Source organism: Salminus brasiliensis, chromosome 22 (assembly GCF_030463535.1).
Source record: "Salminus brasiliensis chromosome 22, fSalBra1.hap2, whole genome shotgun sequence".
Classification (NCBI taxonomy): Eukaryota; Metazoa; Chordata; class Actinopteri; order Characiformes; family Bryconidae; genus Salminus; species Salminus brasiliensis.
The window spans coordinates 26,785,859-26,802,387 of NC_132899.1; positions in this window are offsets into that span (position 1 = coordinate 26,785,859).

Below are 16,529 nucleotides of genomic sequence, written 5' to 3' on the forward strand. Positions count from 1 at the left end.
TCTCGCTTAGAGCTGAAAAAGACAGGGGGATAAATAAGGGTATAAATTGGAATGGAATGGAATTTTTAAAGAAAATCAAATAGGAATCGCTTGATGTGATTTGTGGGACACATTTCCTCCCCAAAGTCATTTAGTGAGGCCGTTAACAGGTCGATACTGAAGGAAATACATTTGTTTACATATCTTGCACACCATACATTTTCAAATTCAAGTGATGTAGCATCTAATATATTTCTTGTTTATTTTGCTGATACTAACCAAAAAATTAGAGTTGGTTTGTAATAGTAAACAATGTATTATTTCCATTATTTGCCAAACAAGCTAGATAGTAAAATCAGTTCAAAACAAAAGCAAATCAGTTCTTGTCTGTTCTGTAAAATATTATATTATAAGATATTATTATCTCTTTTTTATTGTCTCTTTTTTGTATTACACTTATCCCTTTAAAGCTTAAATGAAAAACTCACTATAATCTTTACTAAAGGATTTGCTGCTAAAGAGTTTCCAGAGTTCTTGATGTATTGCTCCTACAGTTAGATTTAGAGTGTCTTTGCATCAAAACAGCTAAAACAGAATCTTCCAAAAATAATTTATTAATGTAAGCTATTTACCTATTTTATTTTTAAGGGAGAGTCCTAACTGTCAGTAGCATTTAGGTTGTTACTTCATCTGTCCACAAAACCATCCTGCAGTGTCCCCCAAAAGGTGAAGTATTTGCAAAGTCATATTCTATCCAGCTGTCAGCTATAGGAATCTGTCTCTCAGCAACAGTGTTAGCTGCACTTGCAGCATAGTTGAAAGAAATAAAGGCATAGGCAGGAGAATAGGCGAAGTAAGATGATGAAATTGCACAGATCTGAGCTTGATTTTATTGGGTCCTGCTGGGTCATGATAACACAGAAATCGAATTTGACGCAAGGCAGACAGCCACAATGAAGAACATGATGGGATCCGAGGCAATTTCCTCCCACTGTTGGGGGAACTTAGGAAGGGAGAATGTATTACACAACCATGATGGCTAGCCAAAACGAACTCCCCATTCTTGTAGATGACTCAGAAATGAAACCATCTAGAAGCGGAAGAATGCAGTGTAAAGGGAATTGACAATCATAGAGAATAGCTGAGAATTTGCACCTAATCCTTGAGAAAACTGTCATCCCAGTGAAAATTATGCAAGGTCTTTTTTTTATGGGAAGGCTTAGTGGAGCTTATGCACTGTCATGACCACTGCCAGCAAGAGATCTTTTCAAATCTATAGCAAGTTCTCAGCATAGTATGGTAATATGATTCCCACGGGTATTTGTATTATATACATAGTAAAACCAAGTATTTGCCAAGAAAGACAAGCTGTCAGGAAAAAGAGAAAAGAAAAGCCTAAATATGTCATAATACATCAACAGCACTGCTGTCTCTTCAAACATACTAACATATAAATTCTAATATAGGGAAACCGATCAGTTAACCCCTTAACACTCCCTTTTAATGAGTGGATTCAGCTATTTTAATGTGCACCATTGCTGGCACAGATGTGCAAAAGCACACACACAGCTTGTCTAGTCCCTGTGTCTTAACAATAGAATAGGACTCTCCTCACCTTTTAAACTCCACTGGTAGTTCCTGGCTTTTTCCCCACTTTTCAACTTAGGAACAACACTGTCAGTTTGCATTGCTTTGTATGTAGTTACCGATCAGTCCTTAGCAGAAGGGGTTAAAACCCTAGATTTCAGAAGAAACAATGAGCAGGTATCACAATACTGTTGTCTATTTAGTGTTGCTGTGTGCTATATGGTTACAATTTAGCTACAACGTTAAGTCACAGGTTGATGTTCAACTGCACACTATGACTTGCTTATTGGCCTATCCACAAACCACAGAGAGTGACTTCAGCATTGCTCAGTGAGAATGTTATTTTCTGATTTGTGCCTGGCCAGTGACCTTGGATAAATCCATGTCTTGGATGGTATAAAAGTTGTACCTTGCTTTATTGTCTGATAATAAAAAGACAACACTGAATAGTCTACATTATTACAGATACTGTTACATAGCATGAATGACAGATCAAATCTGACTTTTGAGGTCCATATTTAAATTTGAAATATTTGAATATTGATCCATATAAATTTGAAATTTGAAATAAGGTCCATATAAATTTGAAATTGATAGGAACTACAATGTTGTGATTATGTCTGAAAGGGAAGAACTCAAAATATATGGTTGTATTTATATAGACACTGAAGAAAAGCAGGATATAAAGAAAATATAATTTTTTTTATCACTTCTGAAAAACATCTATAATGTGCATAAGAAACTAACTGCAAACACACAGGAAAAGCAACATCATAAATGACACAAATATGCTGACTAGATAACCATAATCTTTACACGGAACAAGTCATAAAATGATTAAAACATGCTGACACAATACAGTTTTTGATTATTGTCCTGTCTTATTTTTGCCAGTTTGTGTTTAACTCCATTATCAAGCCACTGCGGTTGCTAAATCTACCATCTATAGCTGATAGCAGTTCACAACTGTAGATAAAAAAGGCATTTCACCCTTACCGCTTCTACTAATGACAAGATTTATTGATGAGTGGTGCCAAAAGGCTTCCTGATAATCAGTTAATCATCAAGAGATATTGTGAGACAAGCATTTCAAAGTGTTTTAAAGTGCGTCTAGACCTGCAGTAATCAGTGATCAGGGGGAAATCAAACATTTCAGAAAGCCCTTTCAGAGCTACTCACACAGTACCTTGCTGATATGACCTTAACCTGGAAGATATGTCACAATTTCAATTGTATAGAACTGAGTAATTCAAACGGTAAGAATATTAACTATAAATACAAAAATGAGTTTCAGAAAACTGGAAATATCCAATACATCTGCATCAATTAATAGTTAAACTCTACAAAACTCAGTAGTTTTGCATCCCATAAATTGCTACAGTATTATTTAATGAGAACTGCTCTGATATCAATTCATATATTGATATCATGTAAGTTTTAAGTTAATATGAAATCAATGACCGATACAAAGCTTGCTTTAGTGTAGCATCTCATTAAACTTAACTAAATTTCATTATCTAGCTATGTACCCAGTGCTATGTATTACTTTTGTTTTGCATACACACACTACACACTTTATTAGCAATGCCTGTCTTTGCAGATGAGTTTTAATTCTGAATGGCATGAATTTCATATAATGTTAGAAACATTCCTTTGAAATTCTAGTCCGTGTTGACATGACTGCTTTGCACAATTTGTGCAGGTGCACTTTCTAAGGATGTTCTTTGGGACTAAACTCACTGTCATTTAAAATAGTTTGATAAGACTTTTGCTTTGAAATTGCTGGAAGTAGCCATTGGAAAATAGATAAATTAGGGACATGAAGGGATGCACATACACTGTGGTGTTCAAATGATGATAGATTGGTGTTAATGACCCCAAATGTGTTAAGACAATTTGCTGAATGGAGATTGGAGGCACAGATATCTACAGAACAAAACTGCCTATTCAATGAATCGATGTGTCAACTTTAAATTTTTAAGAAATCTGAATGATTGATTAAGTGAATAAACTACAAAAAAGTTAGTAAACAACATACCAAATGTAAACATATAAGTAAATGGCATACGGCCCCCTGCTTTCATAGGTATGGACTGTGCCACGTTTAATGCAGTTCCACAGATTTCACACATCAAAACAAGCTATATAGTTTTTCCAACCATTCGGTTAATGACAACTTAGGTGGACAAATTGCTAAAGATCTATTCAGCACTCTCCATACCATTACATAATTGTTGGTGACAAAGTCTGCCCCTACTATTGGTGGGCCTCTGCTGAAAATTGGGATTAATCAGAGCAGGCTATGTTTTTTCAATCTTCAACTGTACCGTTTTAATGAACATGTGCCCACTGCAGCCTCAGATTTCTTTTTTTGACAGACAAAAGTGGAACCTCTTTCTGCTGTTGTAGCCCTGTAGTTGTAGCCCAGAATGTTTTGCATTCTGTGATGCTTTTCTGCTTACCACAGTTTTAGAGCGGTAGATTTGATTTACTTATCAAATTTAAAAAGTTTGCTTACTAAAATTTTAGCCTCTACTACATCCCTACTTAGGTATGGGCTGTGCCATGTTTTATGCAGTTCCACAATTTCTATGATCAAAACAAACTAGAAAAATAACTGGTCAGCTGGACAAAATTCTATTCTTTTTTGTTCTATTTAGACAAAGTTCTATTCAGTGGTCTAATAACATATTATATGTAGTTCATTCAAGGACATCCCAAAGGACTAAGACTTATGTTTGAATGTAAAAAAAAATTGGATGGCCAGCTTGCAATGGTTTTATTTGACTGTTTAGCTTATCTGCAGTAAAATGCCACTGTTATCTGTGTGCTTACGTGAGCCTGAAAAGACAGATATGTGAAGCATGGATAATGTCCATTTATTAATCAATATCCACGTGTAGGGAGATCTAAGGTCATGCTGGTGGAAGTGCAATGCTTAATGTATCTCTAATGCTTCATGAGCAGTAGATGAAGACAACTGAGGCCAACTGATTAATTCTAAATCTCCATTGGCTGGGTTATACATGCAGTATATGCAGTTCTCCTGGTACTAAAGCAAGAAAAAACAACAGAGTACTTCTGCTTGTTTATGTGTGCAAGTTTGCAGGCTTCCTCTACGAGTTCCCTGTCCTATTAAAAATCCATTTAGAGACTTCCTGAAACTCCCATAACAAATACCACTCTAGTGTGACTTCGAAAACAAGCTCTAAACACAGCACAATCAACTACAGAGGAAGTGATGAAAACATGCCCAAATGCAATTTAATGCTCAGGCCAAAAAAAACCTTTTTTTTTAAGTACGATTTGCTCATTGAATCTCTACACACAGGGACATGGGGAGCATGACACTCCATACCAGCCCAGTAAACTGTTGAGGTGGGTTGTGTAGCAGTGATGTGTCCTGGGGGGTGAAGTTATGCAGACTGGATTGCAGCTACGCAGGAGGTTTAATGTTTATTTTGTGTGTTGTTCCTGTCCTGTGATTTTAATAATATGTTACAGTGTTTGTTATGTTCTTAAGTGCCGTTTGACACTCATATATTACCATCTATGTGAACCTTGTTGTGAATACATCAAAAAATACATCTATGTAGTTTTTGCTAGCTGTTGTTAAGGCTGTGCGGTTCTAAAAGCAATGAATAAGCTCACTGGGTTGTGTATATTTTGATATTAGCTCACTTGTTTGGCAGAAGATTGCCAAGTACTTGACTTACTCAATGGACTCCATGTGACCTACTAGGGATTTTTCAAATCCAGTTCTGGGTTAAATATAATGCAGTGATAGAGATGATGAGTGGTGCTCAGTCAGCAGCCAGTCGTTTCTGAGCACAACAGTATGTTTGGAGTTGAATAGTAAAATGAATCCACGTTTTATGGATTTTAACTACATCCATAGGGCCCAAAATCACCTGTAGTCCTGGGGTTCACAAGCAGGTTAACTCCACAACCAGCACTGCTCCCAGCTGACCACATACACACACACTTAACTACACACAGGGAATAGAGATCCCTCAATGTGAAAATACAATGTGCAATACCCCCCCCCCCCCCAACATGTGCAATTAAGAGTAATTTGCAATTATCTGTAAATAACCTGTAAATAATATTGTTATTGCTTTTTTACTTCTATTATTTATTTTGTGTATATAGTGTAATTTATCTACATTTACATTTCTATCCCTTTCTGCTGTGACACTGAGAAGTTCCCCACTGTGGGACTAATAAAGGATTGTCTTATCTTATCTTATCTTATCTTATCTTAAAGCACCTTCATGACCCTTTATCACCCTTTTTATTTCCCTATGTTAATATAAAAGCTAATAAGAACATCAGTTTTTTTGTTGTTGTTGTCATTGTTTATACTCTGAACTGACAATTTGCAATTTCACTTCTGAAATGGAAAACAGTGTTCAGGGCCAGACTGTTACCTGAAAATTAATGAACCTCTGACTGGGTAGACTAAAACTTACATTTCCCCCCCAATACATATACACATGCCCACACAGGCCTGTTTCCCATTTGCAATCGTTTTAGTTTGGTAATTTAATTCACAAGCTTTAATGGAATTCTGTGAAGTGTGGCAGAGCTCTGATTGCCCTCAGCATCCAATCTCCACAGATAAGGAAAAAGACGGCTTAGGTCTGCACTAACCAAGCATATGGATTTAGAGGGGGTGGTTCTGAGAAGGGCATGTGGGGGAGGAAATGGTCCACAGCGTCCATTGTTATGAAGTCTGTTTTTCCACCACTCTGAGTAATGTTGTGCTCTTCACAGGATATTGTGGTTGGCTGTACTATGAGAAACATAATGTCACTCGGGTATATCCCATTTGTATAATTGTCAAATGGGAGCAGACCTCCACACACTCCTTCCGTTTCAATACATCATGCCAATAAATGAGCAAGGGTCCAGATCACTAATTGCTTTTTCTTCTTCTTTTTTCTTTTCTCAAAGGGATGAATTCAGTGAGTAGGGAAGTATAGAAAAAAAACTGTCCGCTAACAACTGGCTAAAATCTTTTGAATTTGTAACGCAGGAACAGAACAGAAGCTTGAGGTAAAAGCTTGTGCAGGCTTGGTACAAGCTCCTTGCAGACTCAAAAGCTCAATTGCTACATGCATGCTATTGGAAACCCAATAGCAGTTGAAGTACTGCAAGGCTGAACAGCATCCACTATACGCATACGTTATGCATACGTTAGTTTCCCCATATGTCACCTCCAACCTTTAAGCAGGTTTCTAGCCTCTAGTCTCTAAAAACTAGAACAAAGTAATAAATTGTGCTCATATTACAAACCTGCTACAATCATTGCAATATGGAAAATAATAAATATATAATAATAAATAAATATTTCAAAATAATGTTTAACAATGTTTTTTTTTACTTTAGCTTGTTCACTCTGCACGTGGTTTGCTTGTAATGTAAAATGAATGGACAATAATAATAATATTAATAATAAAACTCTTTTTTTACATAAATGAGAACATACAAATGTAAAAAACAATGTCATGATACTTCTGAATGTTTTATAGTAAGAGAACAGTGGTGAAGATATCCAGTTTATTAAGGTAAATTGTTTACTTATATTACATTTAATTATTTTTTTTTCTTTGTTGTTTTACAAATTTTTATCCTTTTAAATTGTCCTAGAATCAATCGGCTACATACACACATGCCTTTTTTTCCATCCAAACATTTATTTTCAGTCACCTTTCAGAGAATTTAGGAGACTGTAGTAGCCATGTTGATAGATGCATGCCAATGTTTTATTTAGTGTTTTTTCATTTATGTTTTATTAATTTAGTTTGATACAAGTATGGATATCTAATTTTAACATGACCAATAAAAAGAAATGTATGTGATTAGTTTTCATCATATTTCTTTGACCAAGTCTGTGTTAAAGAGACACCTGAGCAAACCCCCCCCCCCATTGATTTCCATGACTCAGCCCATGTTCTAAAATAATGTTATGTGTATGTGATGTACAAATGTCTCAACAGCCTTAATAATCATGAGCTGTACAGTAGGTCTGAGTCACCACATGTGCCTGTTTTTTGGCCTTGGTACATTATGGCATATCTAACATAGACAAGATAAGGTTTAATTAATTTTGGACTTCGCCTGACATCACAATCAGTTTGGAATGGGAATCATAGTTAAACCTACCCTATGTAAGTAAGCAAAACTCGATCAACAAACTTTTCATATAATCATTAGGTAATTCTTCAGGACTGGGATGAAAAGCTGAAAAGCCAAAACAGACACTGTAATTATTATTTTCATGTTTTAAAATAAAAACCACATGTCTTTTACAGTTACATATTAGGAATCCTGTATGTAGGACATTTTCTATTTGTGTCAGAAGATGAAACAAATCATGGAATGTACACTGTATATAACTTAGTTACATACAGTAGTAGTAATTACCACATAATGAAAAAAGAGCCGTAGCTTAAATACAGTTTAATTTCTTTTAAATAATAATGTTTCAACAACAATAAAAGTTGTTTATGAGCTGCAACAAATAATCAATAATGTTGAAAATTGGTGGCATCAATTCACATTATCAATTAGTTGGACTGATTACCCTAGTCACCCTGAGTTTGCACTCATCACTAGGGATTTCAACCAGATCTTAAAACAATGCTCCCCAAGCTTTATCAGCACATCTTCTGCCTGACACAAGGGAAAACATGCTGGATCGTGTCTATACAAACATTAAGGAGGCTTGGAGCACCAGCCCCCTGCCTCCATTTGGTAAGACTAAGCACTCCTCCTATTGATGAAGCTCACATACCGGCAACTGCTAAACGTGTTAAAGAAACAACGAGGACAGTGCATGTATGGCCTCAAGGGGCAGAGTCAGTGTTACAGGAATGTTTTAAGTGTGCTGAATGGGAGGTGTTTAAAACAGCCCTTATGAAATGCCAGGTAGAGTCCTAAAAGCATGTGCCAACCAGCTGGCTGCCACCTTCATGGACATCTTTAACATCTCCACACAGTATACCGTTTCTGCCTGCAACACACTTCATCTGATGACTGAGGAGAGTCAACCTGACACAACAGCTCCTCTGCAACTCTTACAGGTCCACTGTGGAGAGCATCCAGCTGCCCATACTGCACTTTTACCCATACAGGACCTCTAAAACAAGAGATGTTGGAAGAAAGCCATCAAAACTCTTTTGATCCCATTCACCCCAGCCGTTTCCTGTCCTAACCCTTGCCATCCAGAAATAGGTACAGGAACATCAGAGCCAGACACAAGATTCAAGAACAACACCAATCACAACCTAAACAAACATGTACAGACTGCTACTGATTACTCTGATTCTTCCAGTTCACTATATGCACTTGGAACTTTAACTGGAACTTCTTCTCTGTACATAAGCTGTGTACTGTTCTCCCTACCCAAAGACTAGCTGCAATTTTCATTGCTGCACACGTTGTTTAAATGTGATGCTGCTATAATTCCGGACTGGTCGACCTCAGCATACACTCCTAAACTCCCTGTACTCTTCCATTTACACACATACACATTGCTGAACGACTGAATATGTTTTCCATTTTACTATTAGTACAGTAACTTAGTTTGGAACTTAATCATCCAGCCTTGTCTATTGTCCTTGCACTATTGTACCATGTCCTTGCCTAAATCAAAATCAAATAAAATGTATTTGTATATGACTTTTTACAACTGGTGTTGTCACAAAGCAGCTTTACAGAATCACTAATCAGTAAGAAGACAAGAAATCAACAACATAAAAGCATCATGAAACCTAAGACCCCCAGTGAACAACAGTGGGGAAAAATCCCTCAGAGCTACTAAACCACCACATAAGACTGCTCTACTGCTCAGGTGTGCAACATAATCTTAATGTCATAATAAAATTTCATAATAATCATAATATAGTATGACTTTATATAATCATAGCAGAGATATTATATTCTGCACCAGACACTTAGCCTAAAAGTGTTTTGTCATACTATACAACCTTGAATGAGTATAATGACAATAAAGTTAAAATAAATTTAATTGAACTGATGATGGTGTCACGCCCGCGCCGCCACGCCCGCCCCAGAGGCGGTCCCGGGCCGCGGCTCACAGGAAAGAATGAACTATTTGTTAATGTACCATGTCATGTTTATTCATGGAAGGACTTTTATGTTGAAATGGACTTTCGGGTTGACGCCCCTCGTTGCCATTTTGGTTTCTGGTTTTGTTTGTCAGATGACTATTCTTTGTTTGGTTAATGTGTTACACCTGTGGGCTGGTGTATTTAAGTAGTGCCAGCTGCTGGTTGCTGAGGATTACCCTTAGTGCACCACATGCATCCAGGTTATTCAGTTAACGGTATAGACTCAGTATTCACCGGTCTGGTCTGTAGAGTGCATCCTTGTACAAGAGAACTCTCTCTCTACCTAGCTAGCTTAGCAGGGGAAGCTAACTAGCTAGGCTGCTCTTGCCTCAGGGTCCATTAGGGAGCTAATGTAGGTCTGTGGTGATCTTTCGCCAGGCTTCTTCGGTTCAGCAAGCTGGGGTCCTGGAGCTCCCGGAGTGAGCGACTCTCCAGCTTGTTTCAGCAGTTAGCTCTGCTCACCGTCGGACCGGAACAGTTGTCTAGGTTTGGTGGCTGACTCCTCACGCTCTCAAGTCTAGTAAGTTCAATGCGCCTGACTAGCGCTACTCTATATGTCCTAGTTCATAGCTTTCCCAGGCTCGGCTTGGAGGTTTATGTTTCTGAGTAATGGTATTGGCTCTGCCCCGGCAGCTAGCACTGCCCTAGTGCCTAACCAGCCCCAGGTGTGTTCCTTTTGTTTGCCCAGTATTGTTTGTCATAGTTTTTCTTTAGTTCTTCCTTATCCCTTGTAATTGGTGCTGCATTTCTGTTTTGTTTATGGTTTATTGTTATCAATAAACTCCTCGCTTCGGTCCATCCCCTGTGAGTGTTCTCCAGTCATTGTCAGACCGAGTGGATCATGACAGAATCCTCGGCCGACCGCCTCCGAACAGGAGGCCTTGGGTCAGGCTGTTTGCGCCCAGGGTCGATTCCTGGGGCAGCAGCAACACACGTTAGAGTGTGTCAGAGACGGTTGGTCGCCTGGTGCAGCAACAGGCGGATCAGCAGCAACAAGTCGCCCAACTAATGGGTGGCATCCAGGGGCTCACGAATCTGGTTCAGACTTCGTTGGAGCCCCCTAGTCCTCCCAGCCCTGTCACGACTTCCCCTAGCCCGTATCCGGTTGGAAAGCCGGATACGTGCCATGGCGATCCGGAGCTTTGCGAGGGGTTCTTGCTACAGTGTGCGGTTTTCTTTAATAATCACCCAACCGGCACTGACCAGGCGAAGATCGCCTTTCTCGTATCCCGACTCGCTGGAAAAGCTCTGGACTGGGCCACAGCCACCTGGGTCCCTCAGTGAGAAGCCCTTCTCGGACTACTTGAAGCAGTTCAAGGCAGTGTTCCAACACCCCCGAGAGGGGCTCACTAAGGGCGATCTCCTGCTGTGGATGGAGCAGGGCTCCAAGCCGGCAGCCCAGTATGCGCTGGAGTTCCGAACGCTAGCCACTGGTAGCGGGTGGAACCAGCCGGCCCTGGTGGCGCTGTTCCGCAACGGACTTAATCCGCGTCTGCAGCGGGAGATGGCATGCCGGGGTGAGTCGCTTGAGCTTGATGAGCTTATCGTGCTCGCAATTAGGTTGGACCAGCTTCTGGGTCGTCCTACTAACCCCAGGTTCCTGAAAGCTGGGGGTTCAGCGGCCAGACCGGGAAGGCATGTCTGCCTGTCCAGGGACTCGTTTCCCGGTCGATCACGTTGCCGGTCAAGGTTAACCTACCAGAGCCAGTCTCTTGTCGTTTCAGCACTGATCGACTGTGGAGCGGAGGGCAGCTTCCTGCAAGCTGACATTGCGCAGCGTCTGCGGATCCCGACCGTGCTGCTCCCGAAGCCCCTCCGCGTCACCGCCCTGGACGGACAGCCCATGGGTCTTCGGCCCATCATTCACCGTACTGAGGGATTTTGTCTCGCCGTGAGCTTCCTCCACCAGGAAGTGGCATCCCTGCTGGTTCTACCTGTCTCCAAGCATGAGATGATACTAGGTCTGCCCTGGTTGAGCCAGCATAACCCTCATATCTCCTGGCCTGAACGGGAGATTGTATCCTGGTTCCCTTATTGTTGTGACAAGTGCCTTACCCTAGCTCCCCTCACGCCCGCGCCGCCGCGCCCACCCCACCACATGCACCCAGGTTATTCAGTTAACGGTATAGACTCAGTATTCATCGGTCTGGTCTGTAGAGTGCATCCTTGTACAAGAGGACTCTCTCTCTCTACCTAGCTAGCTTAGCAGGGGAAGCTAACTAGCTAGGCTGCTCTTGCCTCAGGGTCCATTAGGGAGCTAATGTAGGTCTGTGGCGATCTTTCGCCAGGCTTCTTCGGTTCAGCAAGCTGGGGTCCTGGAGCTCCCGGAGTGAGCGACTCTCCAGCTTGTTTCAGCAGTTAGCTCTCCTCACCGTCGGACCGGAACAGTCGTCTAGGTTTGGTGGCTGACTCCTCACGCTCTCAAGTCTAGTAAGTTCAATGCGCCTGACTAGCACTACTCTATATGTCCTAGTTCATGGCTTTCCCAGGCTCGGCTTGGAGGTTTATGTTTCTGAGTAATGGTATTGGCTCTGCCCCGGCAGCTAGCACTGCCCTAGTGCCTCACCAGCCCCAGGTGTGTTCCTTTTGTTTGCCCAGTATTGTTTGTCACAGTTTTGTTTAGTTCTTCCTTATCCCTTGTAATTGGTGCTGCATTTCTGTTTTGTTTATGGTTTATTGTTATCAATAAACTCCTCGCTTCGGTCCATCCCCTGCGAGTGTTCTCCCGTCATTGTCAGTCCGAGTGGATCATGACAGATGGTTACATGTGTAATTTGTCATGTGGCTGAAAAAAAGGGAACATATAAACTGGAAGGGATTGCAATTCAGAGCTCTGCATTACCCAAAAACGTAAAAACAGAGTGGGTGAAACAGAGAGCATGGTGCGACAGCACATCTGTTCTGCATTAGCATCTAGAATAAAGCTGAAACCTCAGCTCTGTTTTACTTTAGTAAATATTGCATCTCACATGGCTGATGACGCTGTTGTTTCTGTGCTCAGCAATGTCTGATCTGATTACAGGACATCACTCACCAAACAAATGTATATCTTTGTTTCATTTTTAGAGTTCATCAGAGCTCTTGTACAATCAGTCAATCTTTATAACTTGGATACCATGTAACATTTGTTTTTGTTAATTCTGTACCTTTCAGTAAAGTAGCTTAAAGAAGCAATGTAGATCTGCCACTCTGGCTAGGCTTTGTTTAAAACAGCATTGTGCAAAAGCACAATAAATATTTTTAATACTTAAGTTATCACCAAACTAACTTGACTGCTTAGCTGACTGGTCATCCTGAGAGACAATGGAGCAACTAGAGAGCTTCTAGTGAAGCTTTAAATGTGAAAGTGAGTCTAATTCATTTAGTACACCTATTTTCAACAAAATGTATTTTAAATGGAGCGTACTGTCCATTTTACAGCAAAAACATTAGATTTTTTTTTTTTTTCAAAAAATGACAATTAAAAAACCCAAGGTATATTCTCTCTAGCATGACAGTAGGAATTTTCATGAATGGTGATTCCATCCTTGCACAGGCCCTGCATGTATTTGGTTTGCAGGCCTCCTCGGCAGCTGTAATGAAGAGTATCCTGACACAGGGCCAGAGATTGTAAAAACTATGATCAGTAGTGTGTTCACTGCACAGATGAAAAAGCAGAGGCCAGATTCCATCCATGTCTGACACAAATGGTAAATATGGTCATCTTGCTGATAGAGACCTGAATCCAGTAATAGGACAAGAGAACAATGAATCCCTGGTGAGCAAGCCAAAGGCAACAGTTGCAAGAAAAAAAAAACTCTAGCTGGAGGAAGAAGGGGAAGGAACCAAGACTCAAAAAGGGGGCGATTACTCTTTGCACAATCTCTTTTTTTTTGTGTGTGTTTTGTGTTTGTTGCAAAAAAGCTCTATCTTGGTCTCATCTGAACAAAGTCCCAGTTGAAGTCCCAGTACTGTTTAGTGAACTTCAGATGTTTACATTTATGCTTGTAAGTAAGAAAAAGGCTTTTTCCGTGCATGCCTCCCAAAAAGGTTGTTGGCAAGTAGATAGCACCTGATGGTTGTTATGGAGACTTTTTGACCTCTTTGATACAATTCTGTAACATTGCTCTTTGGAGAACCTTTTACTTTTCTTACCATTCTCCTCACTGTGCATGGTGTCAAGATAAACTTGTGTCCCCGTCCAGGCTTCTTTGCCACTGTTCCAGTTGTTTTAATCTTCTTGCTGATTTCTGTGACTGTAGATATGGGCAGGTGTAGGCAAGTGGCTATTTTCTTGTAGCCACTGCAAGACTTATGAAGGTTGACACACATCTTGAATGGTGTGTTCTAATGTCTTTCCCATGTTGGAGAGTGGATAGAAGAAAAAGGCCTCTGTCTCACATTTATACCCTAGAGAAACAGGTGCTGAAAGTGATGAAATGCATATTAAAGGTTCATAGATACCCTGATCAACTTCATAAACAATCGCAGAAATAACAGAAATGCTTTTATTTTACATTTCTTTTCTAGGAATGTTAGGGGTGCCAATATTTGTGAAACAGGTGATTTCATGAAAAATAATTATTTCTTAGTCAGGGATGGTTTTTATACATTTTTAAAGTTTCATTAAAAAAGATTACATTTTTGTACAATTTTCAGTGTGAGATTTTGCTTCTGCAATAAAAATTTGATTTATTTCTATATACATCTTAACCAGGGGTGCCAATAATTATATGTAGAGATAAAATTGCAGATAAAGCTAATTATAATAGGTACTTGTCTGGCTTTTGGAAAGTGCAATATAATGTTAAATCACAAGCTAAATAAAAATAATGGCTGTCGCCAGTTACAGTGAGTCCAAGAAGTATTTGATCCCTTGCTGATTTTCTTCGTTGGCCCACTAATAAAGACATGATCATTCTATACTTTTAATGGTAGATGTATTCTTACATGGAGAGACAGAATATTAAAAAGAAAATCCAGAAAATAAATCTAAGGAATATATATTAATTGATTTGTATTTCATGGAGTGAAATAAGTATTTGATCCCTTAGTATTCATTAGCAGTTCTGGCTTTTACAGACCAGTTAGACACTCCCAATCAACTTGTTACCTGACCTGAAGCCACCTGTTCTCACTAATCACTTGTGTGAAAAACACCTGTCCACAGAATCAGACAGATCACACAGATTTCAAGTCTCCAACATGGGTAAAACCAAAGAGCTGTCACAGGACCTCAGAGTCAGAATTGTTGACCTTCACAAAGCTGGAATGGGCTACAAAAAGATTAGTAAGGTGTTGGATGTGAAAGTAACAACTATTGGTGCAATTATCAGAAAGTTTAAAGAGTATAACATGACAATCAACAGACCTCGGCCCGGTGCTCCAAAGAAGATTTCGCCTCGTGGGGTGGCAATGATGCTGAGAACAGTCAGAAATCGTCCTGCAACCACTCGGCAGGAGTTAGCAAATGACCTGAAGGCAGCTGGGACCACAGTTTGCAAGGAAACAATTGGCAACACTTTGCGCAACAATGGATTCACATCCTGCAGTGCCCGAAAGGTACCCCTGCTGAAGAGAGCACATGTGGAGGCGCGCCTCAAGTATGCCAATGATCATTTGAAAGATGAACCAAGTTATTGGGAGAAGGTTTTGTGGTCAGACGAGACCAAAATTGAACTTTTTGGCCTCAACTCCACCCGCCATGTGTGGAGGAAGAAAAATGCTGCCTATGACCCCAAGAACACTGTGCCCACCGTCAAGCATGGAGGTGGAAGCATAATGTTTTGGGGGTGTTTCTCTGCCAAGGGTACAGGGCTACTTCACCGCATCACTGGGAAGATGGATGGAGCCATGTACCGCACAATCCTGAGGGACAACCTCCTCCCCTCTGCCAGGGATCTGAAAATGGGCCGTGGTTGGGTCTTCCAACATGATAACGACCCTAAACATACAGCAAAGGCAACAAAGGATTGGCTCAAGAAAAATCACATTAAGGTCATGGAGTGGCCCAGCCAGTCGCCAGACCTCAATCCGATCGAAAATCTATGGAGGGAGCTGAAGGTCAGAGTTGCCAAGCGACAGCCCACCAACCTTCATGATTTAGAGAGGATCTGCAAAGAAGAGTGGGCCAAAATTCCCCCTGGTGTGTGTGCTAAACTTGTGGTTAACTACAACAAACGTCTCACCGCTGTGCTTGCAAACAAAGGCTTTGCCACTAAGTATTGAGTGTGTTTGGCAAGAGGGATCAAATACTTATTTTCCTCATTGAAATACAAATTAATTAAAATATATTCTTTAAAATTATATTCTGGATTTTTGTCTTGATATTCTGTCTCTCCATGTTAGAATATATCTACCATTAAAAGTGCAGAAGGATAGTGTCTTTATTAGTGGGCAAACAAAGAAAATCAGCAAGGGATCAAATACTTCTTGGACTCACTGTATATACGCAGTTCACTGAAAGTTATAAAAAGAGTAAATATTATTGGTTGGACATATAAGACAAAATCTAGAAGAAAATTCACACAGAAGACAAAATAATAGTGTTGTGCACTGCATACCTGCATAACATTAGACCAGCAAAAATTGCTCTGAACATACCGGTCAACTAAAACTATTTTTTTATACCTCTACATGCTCTGGATGCAGCATACTGTGTACATAGAGGCTGTGAAATTGTTCTTGTGTGCATAAAATAACTGCTGTGTCCACTCCTAGGAAGACTGGCAACTGGCTTAAATGTTTTCCACTTGTGAATGCTCTTTCTAACTGTAGAATGATTAAGTTCTTTATATAACCTTTATAAACCTTTCTAGATTAAAGGACAGCAGCAATTGCTTTCCT